Source organism: Heteronotia binoei, chromosome 10 (genome assembly GCF_032191835.1).
Source record: "Heteronotia binoei isolate CCM8104 ecotype False Entrance Well chromosome 10, APGP_CSIRO_Hbin_v1, whole genome shotgun sequence".
In the NCBI taxonomy this organism is placed as follows: Eukaryota; Metazoa; Chordata; class Lepidosauria; order Squamata; family Gekkonidae; genus Heteronotia; species Heteronotia binoei.
Window position 1 is genome coordinate 66,242,836 of NC_083232.1, and position 13,089 is coordinate 66,255,924.

The following is a 13,089-nucleotide window of genomic DNA, read 5'->3' on the forward strand; positions in this document are numbered from 1 at the left end:
CTGCACCTGCTCCCCCAGCCCACCTGGCTCCCTGGCCTTGGACTGGATGACTGAGTCTGGTGCTGGAGGGTCTAGGACTGCTTGGGGTGGGCACTGCTGGGCCAGCTTGTGCACTGACACTCTCTGCTACCAGCAGCAGACCTCTCCAGCCAGGAGAGTTGACTCACACCATAAACTAAATCAATCATAATTTGGAAAGGCAGATGAGACACACTGAATTGGGAAGAGGCTGCCCTGAATGCCAGGAGACCCCAATCTCCTTCTCAGTGAGCAGGCATGTGGGGTGCTCCCATTTCGCATCAGTTGGGCGGGCGGCAGCAGCAGTGGGCGAGGCGAAGTGACTCCTGGGCCTGCCAGGTTCCACTTGCTCTGCAATGTCCTGAGCCCAACAGTTGGAGTCCTCTGGTTAGGTCTGCAGGGGCAGCAGAGGAGCAGGAAGAAGGGCAAGCAGACCAGTCTCCTCAGGAGGAGAGGAAATCCCAGGTGCCACCTGCCCTACTGCCTCTCCCCCAAGGCAGGCCGTTCTGCATGGCCATGTCTGGATCTTCTTAGCACTACTCCTGCGCTCCTCCTCCCTTGCCAATCTTCACCTTCACCTGGCAAGCCTTCCCTCCCCAGCAAAAGCTTCCCATGAAGGTAGCCCCCACCAGCTTCTCTGCCCTGCACTTTGCAAGGAAGCCAAGCCCAACCCGGGACAGAGGCTCTGCCGCTCAACCACGACCCCTCCTCCCCTTGCCCTGGCATTCCTTCTGGAGCAGGGACTGAAGACAGGCGGCAGCATACTTGTTCAGAGCAACGGCAGCCAGTGGTGGTGAGCAATGGGGAACTCAAAGGAGAGACCACAAAGGTAGAACAGGGCTTTGATTGGAGAGGCCTGGACCTCCCTCAAGCCCCACTGCAGCTACGGGCCTGCGGAAAGGGCCATTGTTACAGCTGATTTATGGTGCCCCCCTAGGGTTTTCAAGACAAGTGGTTTGTGGTTTGTCACATGTGGTTTGACATTTCCCGCCTCTGTGTAACAACCCTGGTCTTCCACCCTTTCTAGATCTGACAAGATCAGACTAGTCTGGGCTATTCAGATCAGGGTGTGCACATCCATAAGGGCATTCAAATATGGTAGCATCCAGGTGGAATGCTTACATGGGTCAGTGATTAACCCCTAGTTTATGTCACATTTGTGTTGGCCCATAATCATGTTGGGCTTTACATTGTTGAGTGCATATTGGTTTGTAGTGGCTGTAGTTTGCCAACTGACTCACTGAACCGCTATGTGTGCCTGTGTACTGGGAATACTCTGGCCAAAAAAAAAATCATGACAAGGGACATTGCTAATATTTGGGGAGCAAGATGCATATTTCTAAAATGTAGGTGGTCTACATTTGCATTGGTGCCTTTTTTTCAAAGTCCAGATATCTCCTTGCCCTGGAGAAGGTTGTCAATATCATTCCCTAACAAGGAACTTTCCATAGGACTGTCCTGGCACAACCAGAGTAGATGGTAATTCTTAGAGGCTCACACAGAGAAAAAAGAACAAAGAAAGGCAGGTTATTATGTCCACTGTAGAGTTTCTGCCCAGCTCAGCATTCCCAAATCAAATTCTCTTTTGCTTTCCTGTGATGCATTATGACCTCATCACATGAAATCTTTGACCCTCTCCCCCACAGCTGCTGCTGGGGTGGACGATGAGTCCATCAGAACATGGGGTACATGAGGGAATCATGGGAGTATTTATGGAAGAACTCTATGAAGTTATCGACATGTTACAACATTAAAGAAAATTGCTTCAAAATGCTATACAGATGGTATATGACACCAAGGAAACTGGCAAAAATGAATAATCAGGTGTCAGATAGATGTTGGAATTGCAAAAAGCATGAAGGATCTTTCTATCATATGTGGTGGACTTGTGAAAAGGCAAGACAATTTTGGCAAATGATTCAGAAAGAAATGTCAAAAATTTTAGGTTATGACATTAAGAGGTCTCCAGACTTTTTTTTGTTGGGATTACAAATGCAAAGTTTTCCGAAACAAGATAGAACGATGCTGATTTTAAAAGTTTTGTATAATTATTATATGGACATGTTGTTAGCCGCCCTGAGCCTGCCTAGGCGGGGAGGGCGGGATATAAATAAAATTTTATTATTATTATCTTGTATTTTTACCAATTTAAGTATACACTGGCAGGGGTCATAAAAAGGTGGAAGAGGAGGAGGGGGAAAAAGTTTAATGTATTGGTATTAAATTTGTATTGATCTTTTTATTTCTTTAAGAATATTATAGCAATACATTGCAAACTAATAAAAATTGTTTTACACAGAACCTGGGGTACATGAGAAGCTGAAGAGAATTCAATGTGGAGATGTCCTGTTGGCTGCAATATATCTGCCAAGTAAAGCAGGAGTGATTTTTTTCTCTTGGAATGATGCTTTACTTGCCTTTCTTTACACCATTTAAACTCCCCACACTTTTGTATGTAATTATAGTTGTGCTTTCAATAACTACTAAGATATATTTTAATGCATATTTCTGTTTGCTTAGGTTTCCCTGAATGGAACAAGCATGCAGATTTTTTTTTTGTTTAAAAAAATCATGCTTCTCTGGGGGTGGGGGGAGAATAAAAAATAAAAATTGAAATTATGCAAGATGGATATGAGTAATATGGATATGAGCAATATGGCATGTCTTCTGCTAATTGGGGGACCTTTGGAATATGTCACTGGTCTGCTAATTGGTTAACCAAACATTATAGCATCCTAACTATCAATTTGTCTGCATTCCAGATTTTTCTTCTCATTAATAACGTCAGGACAAATAATTTTTGCCAGCATGAATGCTATTATATGCTTGACTGTTTACTCATTTTAAAATTATCCAGAAGTCCCTGATTTTTTAAATGGTTCAACATAGAGTGATTTGGGTTCCTGTCTTCTAGAGTTACCAGGCCACCTCTCTTCCCTAGCAGAGGGTCTGCTCCTCTAGCAGCTTCATCAGTGCAGCTTCTCTATTACAAGCTCATTGTCCTATTTCTTCAAATATATTCAAAGTAGGAAACCAGCCAGGGAGGCAGTGGGGCCCTTGGATGACCATGGGGTAAAAGGATTACTGAAGGAGGATAGGGAAATGGCTGAGAAGCTGAATGCATTTTTTGCCTCTGTCTTTACTGTGGAAGATGAGAACTTTTTGCCCGCCCCAGAACCACTAATTTTGGAAGGGGTATTGAAAGACCTGAGTCAGATTGAGGTGACAAAAGAGGAGGTCCTACAACTGATAGACGAATTAAAAACTAATAAGTCACTGGGTCCAGATGGCATACATCCAAGAGTTCTGAGAAAACTCAAAGCTGAACTTGTGGATCTTCTAACAAAAATCTGTAATCTTTCATTGAAATCTGCCTCCGTTCCTGAGGACTGGAAGGTACATATGAACATATGAAGCTGCCTTATACTGAATCAGACCTTTGGTCCATCAAAGTCAGTATTGTCTACTCAGACTGGCAGCGGCTCTCCAGGGTCTCAAGCTGAGGTTTTTCACGCCTATTTGCCTGGACCCTTTTTTGGAGATGCCAGGGATTGAACCTGGGACCTTCTGCTTCCCAAGCAGATGCTCTACCACTGAGCCACCATCCCTCCCAAATGTCACCATCCCTCCCAAGGTAGCAAATGTCACCCCCATCTTTAAAAAGGGTTCCAGAGGAGATCCGGGAAATTACAGGCCAGTCAGTCTGACTTCAATACCGGGAAAGTTGGTAGAAACCATTATCAAGGACAGAATGAGTAGGCACACTGATGACCACGGGTTATTGAGGAAGACTCAGCATGGGTTCTGTAAGGGAAGATCTTGCCTCACTAACCTGTTACATTTCTTTGAGGGGGTGAACAAAAATGTGGACAAAGGAGACCCGATAAATGTTGTTTACCTTGACTTCCAGAAAGCTTTTGATAAAGTTCCTCATCAAAGGCTCCTTAGAAAGCTTGAGAGTCATGGAGTAAAAGGACAGGTCCTCTTGTGGATCAAAAACTGGCTGAGTAATAGGAATCAGAGAGTGAGTATAAATGGGCAGTCTTTGCAGTGGAGGACGGTAAGCAGTGGGGTGCCGCAGGGCTTGGTACTGGGTCCCATGCTCTTTAACTTGTTCATAAATGATTTAAAGTTGGGAGTGAACAGTGAAGTGGCCAGGTTTGCAGATGACACTAAATGGTTCAGGATGTTGAGAACCAGAGAGGATTGTGAGGAACTCCAAAGGGATCTGTTGAGGCTGGGTGAGTGGGCGTCAACATGGCAGATGCAGTTCAATGTGGCCAAGTGCAAAGTAATGCACATTGGGGCCAAGAATCCCAGCTACAAATACAAGTTGATGGGGTGTGAACTGGCAGAGACTGACCAAGAGAGAGATCTTGGGGTCGTGGTAGATAACTCACTGAAAATGTCAAGACAGTGTGCGTTTGCAATAAAAAAGGCCAAAGCCATGTTGGGAATTATTAGGAAGGGAATTGAAAACAAATCAGCCAGTATCATAATGCCCCTGTATAAATCGATTGTGCAGTCTCATTTGGAGTACTGTGTGCAGTTCTTGTCGCCGCACCTCAAAAAGGATATTATAGCATTGGAGAAAGTCCAGAAAAGGGCAACTAGAATGATTAAAGGGCTGGAACACTTTCCCTATGAAGAAAGGTTGAAACGCTTGGGACTCTTTAGCTTGGTGAAATGTCGACTGCGGGGTGACATGATAGAGGTTTACAAGATAATGCATGGGATGGAAAAGTAGGGAAAGAAGTACTTTTCTCCCTTTTTCACAATACAAGAACTCGTGGGCATTCGATGAAATTGCTGAGCAGACAGGTTAAAATGGATAAAAGGAAGTACTTCTTCACCCAAAGGGTGATTAACATGTGGAATTCACTGCCACAGGAGGTGGTGGTGGCCACAAGCATAGCCACCTTCAAGAGGGGTTTAGATAAAAATATGGAGCAGAGGTCCATCAGTGACTATTAGCTATAGTGTGTGTGTGTGTGTGTGTGTATGTATATATATATATATATATATATATATATATATATATTGCCACTGTGTGACACAGAGTGTTGGACTGGATGGGCCATTGGCCTGATCTAACATGGCTTTTCTTATGTTCTTGTGAAACTGTGTCTGCTTAGATAGGAATCATGATGGCCAGATGTGATGGTATGAGAAAATGAACACCAAATAGTGCAAGAATGGTTGGTTCACCACTGGTTTCCAAGCTTCTCAGCACGTGTCAAACATGGAAGATCCTTCCAAAGGGAAAATATGTTTCATATACATGAAGAAATCAAGAACACGTCTGAATTAAATCCCCTCCATTTTACTCCACAGCAAAATAAACTTATTTCAAAATTTCTTTCTTAACAAAGCTTCTCTCTCCATGTTGGCTAGTTTACTGCTTTAGTTTCAGTTATTTTCATGAATATAGGCACACGACTTAAATAATTGAATGGTACAAAATATGGTCACAAGTGTGGAATTTTGAGATGAAGTGTTGAGCACTACGCTAAAATGGCTGTCACAAGAAGTGGCGCTAAACAGAATTCCTCCCTCCTAATACCTCCTGGGAAGATGGAAAGCTTATAAAGGTAATGGAACTATATATACTGTCTAAGGAAAGCTTAGGTACTTAAGCAGTCTTTCAGATCCTCCAATGGAAAAGCCTTTTGTTTGAATGAGGGCAGCCAGTAACAAGCCCTGCCTTACAATCGTCCCATCACTTTGTGGAAATTTCTGTGGGCACCAAGGAAGTATTGGTGGGTTCCATGGTATCCATGGGCACCACTTTGGGGGAGTCTACTGTAGTACCATATTTATCTCTGCACCTCAACCCTCTGCCTGCCCAAATAATTCCCTTTCTGGGCACACATTTTGCTTCTCCCCTGCATCACAACTTATTCATGGAGGCACTTTCCTTCTGCAAACTAAGGAAGCCACCACAAAAAAATCTTCCTCAGTATGGTGGCTGACAAAAGTAAGAAAGAAGAAAATAGTATAAGAAATGGTACAAGAGGCACATGAGACCAGGTTATGGACCAGACATACAGGACAGTATTCAGCCAGAAAGGCTGACTTGAAATAAGAATTCTTTTTGCCGCTTCCCTGCCCCCAGCTATGCTCCCAACTATGGCAAGTTAAGTGAAAACTGCTTACACATTTTCCTTTGTATCTCCATAAGGAAAAGAGATATAAACATACTTTTTTTAAATGAGAAGAGAGTGGGCATGGAATAGTTCTAAGGGGTCTTTGTCCCCAAATGCCCCTATAGCTACAGGCCTACTGTGTTATAGAAGTAATCAGCTTGCAAATATAGTTTAAATTCTTTATTATTATTATTATTATTATTATTATTATTATTATTATTATTATTATTATTATTATTATTATTATTATTATTATTCCGCCCCTCCCCCTTTTGGTGGGCTCAGAGTGGAGTACTACAATTTACAATAAAATCATCTTCAACATCCAGTAAAGTGTTGGTCTACGGAGGATGAAGTAGTGAAATCTCAAATGATTAAATGGGCAATTAATGTAAATAAAGACATACAGATGGAAACTTGGGAATACTTGTGGAAGAATTCTATGAAGCTCTCGACGTGTCATAGTATTAAAGAGAACTGTTTTAAAATGATGTATAGGTGGTAGATGACTCCTAAAAAATTGGCAAAGATGAACAATAAGATGCCAGACAGATGTTGGAAATGTAAAAAACATAAAGGTTCTTTCTATCATATGTAGTGGACTCGTGAAAGAGCAAAAAAGTATTGGCAGATGATTCAGCAAGAAATTTCTAAGATCTTGGGATATGAATTTAAGAAAGTTGCAGAGACTTTTTTTGGGGGGGGGATTACAAATGGAAAAATTTCCAAAAGAAGATAGAACTGTAATTTGGTATCAAAGATTTCAGGTTTTCACAGCTGGTAACATCATTAGGGTTTGTAGAATCTTTCGGGCTCAAGTGCCGTGTTCTACTGGAGAAAGTTTTCCTTCCAGATGTTTCGTTCTCAGTTGTGGAGAACATCTTCAGTGGCGTTGCAGCCGGAGCAGGCGCTCTGACCTTCTTGGCTGCTGTGCATTGAGTGAGCCAAGAAGGTCAGAGCGCCTGCTCCGGCTGCAACGCTGCTGAGGATGTTCTCCGCAGCTGAGAACGAAACATCTGGAAGGAAAACTTTCTCCAGTAGAACACGGCACTTGAGCCCGAAAGATTCTACAAACCCTAATGTAATTTGGTACTTGCTTTCCGCTGCTAGGACATTATATGCGCAGTTGTGGAAGCAAGAAAAAATACCAGAGAAATGGGATTGGATTATAAAAGTTATGACATGGAGTGAAATGGACAAATTAGCAAGAATATTAAGAGACTATGATTTAGAAGTTTTTAAGACGGAGTGGAAAAAGTTTAGAAGATATGTAGAAAAAGAGTGGAAAATAAAAGGACATTGGACAATTTTTGATAATGATTAAGTTTTAAAAGGAAGAAGAATATAATTTTTTGTTTTAATAGTTAAGGGTACCTTTAAATATTTCAATTTTAAGTAAATGACACCGGCGGGGGTCAAGTAACAGGGGGAGGGGTGGGTAGAAAGTAATATATGGGGTAGATAAAAGAAGTTTTTAAAGATGTAAGAAATAGATTTATTACCATATGTTACCAATAAAATTATTTTAACCGAACATTCAGTAAAGTGCAACAGGTTAGTTCAGCAAGATGGTATGAAGCAAGATAGTATAGCAGAAAAGTAATGTAACAATACAGCACCACAATATAGTGGTGCAGCGGGCCGTGAGGGCGTAGGGGGAGGCCAACTGATCTAATAGATATATGCCCGCTGCCTCATCCAAAGACCTGGTGGAACAGCTCCATTTTACAGGCCCTACGAAAGGCCAGGAAACCAGGTAGGACCCGGATCTCCTTAGGGAGTTGATTCCACCAGGTCGGGACCAGGACCGAAAAAGTCTTGACCCTGGTAGAGGCAAGATTGGCATCCCTTGGGCCGAGGACTATCAGAAGATCCTGGGAAGCTGAGCAAAGCAACCTCCGGGGCGTATATGGAAGGAGGCAGTCCTACAGGTATGTTGGTCCCAGGCTGTGTAAGGCTTTAAAAGTCAAAACTAACACCTTGAAACGGATCTGGTACTCTATAGGCAGCCAGTGCAGGTCGCAAAGCTCCGGCCGTATGCTCACCCGTATAGGTGATGCAGTCAGCAGATGAGCTGCCACATTCTGCACCTGCTGCAGTTTCTGGATCAGTTTCAGGGGCAAGCCAGTGTAAAGAAGTTACAGTAGTCCAGCCTGGAAGTGACTATTGCATGGATCACTGTAGGCAGGTCTTGGGAAGATAGATATGGTGCTATCTGCCTGAGCTGCCGTAGATGGAAGAAGGCACACCACACAGCTGTTGTGACCTGGACCTCCATGGAGAGCGAGGCATCCAGAATCACTCCCAGACTCTTCATCTGCTGGGCCGGTACCAGGGTGGCACCAACCTTGGCTGGGAGCTGGATGCACGAACCGCCCCCCCGCCCCCCGATTCAGGTACAGGACCTCTGTCTTAGTTGGATTTAACTTCATTCAACTCTGCTGTAGTCATCCAGCTACGGCTTCTAACACCTCCAACAGCTGTTCAGGGGCGGAAGAGGGTCTGCCATCCATCAACAGATAGAGCTGGGTGTCATCAGCATACTGGTGACAACCCAGTCCAAAACCTTGGGCAATCTGGGCAAGGGGGTGCATATAGATGTTGAATAATGTAGGCGAGAGAATAGCTCCCTGTGGCACTCCACATATAAGTGGGTGCCACAGGGAGGTCAGGGCTGATCTTATATGCTTCCTATATCAGAACTATTTGTAAGAATTTGAGTTTTAATTATACATTTCTTATCTTGTTGGTTGATTCATGGATCTTAATATTTTAGATAGATTTTTTCCAGTTTGAAACAACTATATCTTCCATGGAACTATATATCTTGATGTTTGTATGAAAAAGCAGGTGATTAAGAACATAGAAATAAAACAGTTCACAGGGAGGAAACTGATTTCATTTGATATTGACAAATTATCATTCAAACACCTTTGTTAATTGCCTGAACCAGCTCAATTAGAATGCAATTTGCTCTTCCATGTGTTCTCAATCCACTTTGGCAGGAGTTCACTGCACACAAACCTAGGCTTTACTAGGTGACTAATAAAAGGCTCCTGTGAAGAACTGAATAATGCCAACTTTTCATTGGACCCCTCCCCTTTGAAACCAGATGTCTATGCCTCTTCACTAGAACAAGTTGACCTATATTTGCAGTGACTCAATATGTTTTATTTGTTTTAAGTCTTCATTTCAAATTCATATTTGAAGCCCATTTTCCAGAATGCAAAGACAAAGGCTCTCTGACCTGCATGATCCAGGCTAGCCTGATCTTGTCAGATCTTGGAAACTAAGCAGGATCAGCCCTGACTAGTACTTGAATGGGACAGCACCAAGGAAGTCTAGGATTGATATGCAGAGGCAGGCAATGATAAACCACCTCTGGATGGCTCTTGAAAACCCCATGAGGAGTCACCATAAATTAGCTTTAGCTTGATGGCAAAAAATTGGGGGTGGGGGCTAATGATTACATTTGGTAGGAAGGGAAATCAGGATCAGGCCAGACAGCTCTGCCTATGGGCAGCCAACTGTCTCTTAGTAATCTGGAACCCTGAAAAACAAGGAATTTATGAAATTGAATGTATTAATACCATCTATGGTCATCATGATTTTGGCACTGTGACCTCATGAAATAGGAGAGTGTGCTACTTGCTATTCTCCCATTATGCATGGTTACCATTTGGTATAAGCAATGCACATATTTTCCAGCTTCACCATGTGCAAACTCATACCCTCAAATCTGGGTTTCTAGCTTTCCAGATCTGGAAAATCTACATGTTGTTCAATTCATACAAAATGGTGACCACACATATTAAGAGGTCTACATGTAGCTCAGTAATCTGTTGTACACAGGTGAACTACCAGAACTGTAATGTCTGGAGTTTGCTTTTTTTTGAGGGGGTGTAGAAAAACCACAGCGGAAACTCATTTGCTTATTAGGCCACACCTCCTGAAATCACCATCGTTTCACTCATGGTTTTTTTTAGAAAAAGACCAGCAGGAACTCATTTGCATATTAGGCCACACCCCTGGTGCCAAGCCAGCTGGAACTGCATTTCTGTGTGTTCCTGCTAAAAAAAAAAAGCCCTGAGAGCAACACTCCCTAACTTAATTCTTATTGCAGGATGTCCCTTTAAGAGTTCTTGCACAAATATTCCACTGCCCTGCACTTACAGCTCTCTAACTGTATATAACCAAACAGGTAATAAATAACTTGTGAATATTTGTGCTCTCTAAATATAAAATTACAGTGCAACTGAAATTTATTTTTAAAGGTTACTTTCTATAGAGACTGATGTGGCTACACTTGAAAACATGGGGTTTTCAACTGCATGAATGCTTCCACTTCAGAAATAAATCCAAATTTAGAAATTGAATTCCTGCTTGGGTTTTGATATCAGAACTTTTGAAAGTAGCTTTATATTTAGGCCATATTACTTGTAGCCAAGGAAAGCCAGTTTAGTATAGTAGTTAAGACTGGTGGACTCTAATCTGGAGAAGTGGGTCTGATCCCCCACTCTTCCACATGCAGCCAGCTGGGTGACCTTGGGTGCTGGAACTACAAATTACTTACATTTCAGTCATTGTAGGGTTAACAAATGTTAGTGGTTAGTAAATTGTCTGTAATATGCCTTGGAAAACCAAGAAGGAAGTATGTTTGACCTGTAACCTGCCTCTTGGTTCGTTAGCACCTTGTTTGTAAGAATGCTTTGATCTTCTATGCAAGCTTAAGAGTTGGTCTTCCAGTCTTTGTCTCACTGAGAATAAGAAGCAGCAAGGACCAATATTAAGAAAATAGCCATGTAACTATGAAGATGTAATTAGCAAGGTAGAATTCATTTTTAATATTTTCTTTCATCCCAAATACCTTTCCCTAATGTTTTTTCACTAACTATTTTTAAAGCATGTATCTTGTCTCCATTCTGTTTGTACATCACCTTAGAATTTTAAATGAATATCTCAACATTGGGCCAGTCACAGTTCTCTCAGAGCTGTTCTCTTAAGAGCAGTTTTCTTAGAGCTCTCTCAGCTCCATCTACCTCACAGGGTGTCTGTTGTAGGGAGAGGAAGGGAAAAGAGACTGTAAGCTGCTCTGAGACTCCCAAGTGAAGAGAAGGGTGTAAATCCAACTTTCTCCTCCTCCTCCTCAACAATTGTATGCTTAGGCTACAGTCGAGGTTGCCGACATGCCTGGAGAAACACGTCCAGCTCCTTGTATTTGTTTCCATATATTTATTCTTGATTAAAAGGACTGGATGGGGTTTTTTTCCTCCAGGTCTGTTGACTACCCTAGCCATAGTGAGAATTTAAAAAAAAATGGTTTACTTGAGATTTGTGTCCAAATGAATAGGAATCCACAATTTTTATATAGTGCTTAGTAACACCCCCCACCCCTGCACACATTCAGGCTGTTTGATAATATTCCACTGAAGCAAAAGCCACACCCTCAGAAGCATCAGTGGTCTTGTGATATCTAGCTGTGGGCCGAAAACTAATGCTAAGGCTTGCTTCTAGAAGCACCCTTGCATGTATGCTCTAACTTGAATTGTTTGTTAATGCTGGTTGGAGCTTTTTGGTACACTTGTACCTTCACTCCGATTCATAATTTATTTAGCAAAGAAAGCAAGCTGCATTATTCTTTAGCTCCAAAGAATATAGCTTTAAACACAAGGCTTATATTTGCCCCACTTGCAGCCATACTGCATGAGAGTGAGCAATGCTGGTAAATTGTTTCTGTTAATGCAAAGTGTTGTTCTGGGCAAAGGACTTTTGTGGCACCTTTGAAGATTAGGTGTGGAGGCTTCAAGGTTAAGTGCTCACTTCCCATAATCCTGCATTGTGGTTTTGAAAGGCGTTGGTCTTTGGCCCTTAGTTCTGCATAACTGCACAGCAACTGGCATGCAACTAAACTTGCATTTCATTTTAGCATGGAGCCAGTTGCCTCTGGCTGAATGTTTAAAGATGCTGAACACGCACATTTTCCTGTTGCTTTACTGGTGCAAAAATCAGTGAGCCAAGCTCTCAAATGAGTGGTTGGCTTATCCTGCTCTCTCTCAGACTTATACTAGATCATCTACTAGTTAAAAAGCAACATGACATACCTTGTTCTTAGTGAATGTCTTTAGCTAAGAGTATTTTTGGTGAACCTTTTCTGCTGAGATAACTGCAGTCACCTTAAGGTTGGTGGAAATGTAGTCATAACATTTCAGTCAGCTGTGCAAGATCAAGCTCAGGGAGGTTATGTTCTGTTTGTACGGTGCTCAGCACGACACATCCAGGTATATATTCAGACTGCATACTTGCCATTCATTAAATGAAACTGTCTGGAAACCAATAACATTACTAACCACCTTCCCTTTCTTCCTCGAGTAGTTTTTCAATATCTTAAAAATGGCTAATAAAAGGGGATGAATGTACCTTCAATGGAATAAATTATAATTGAATAAACATACGTAAAGTGCTATAAATAAAGAGGAGGACATAAAAAACAGAGAAATGGAGATGGGGCGAGACAGACTTCCAAATTAACATTCCGTTTGCAGGCAAGTGTGTCTGCTAAATGAATTAGGACAGCAGGAAGAAGCCTAGAAGATCCAAGCTGAAGTGGTGGTGGTGGTGGGGAGAATTCTACAAGTTCTGAATTATGGTATGTGCACAGTTTTCTTTTTTTGCACTTTTGGATTCACTTGAAGGTACCGAGAGTCAGCACAGGTGACCACACAAACAACAATGGGAAGAAAATGCCACTTAGAAAATTACAGTGTCTATACTTTGCCTTTTAGCTGGCAGAAATCCCATGTCAGAGTACATGATGTGGCAGGACTGGGCATCTCCCAGGCAACTGTTAGCACCACCGCTGTAGCCTGCTTGGTCCTCTTTCCCCAAGCATATGCCAGATTCTTAAGTCAGTTCTGTCAGCTGTTTA

General features: G+C 42.3%; 1 protein-coding gene across 1 annotated transcript in view; it reads left to right on the top strand.

The window, feature by feature from the left end:
* The window catches only part of RBMS3 (RNA binding motif single stranded interacting protein 3), a 1,175,542-nt gene that overhangs the window by 124,367 nt on the left and 1,038,086 nt on the right, over nucleotides 1–13,089 (top strand). The gene's annotated exons all lie outside the window — the stretch shown is intronic.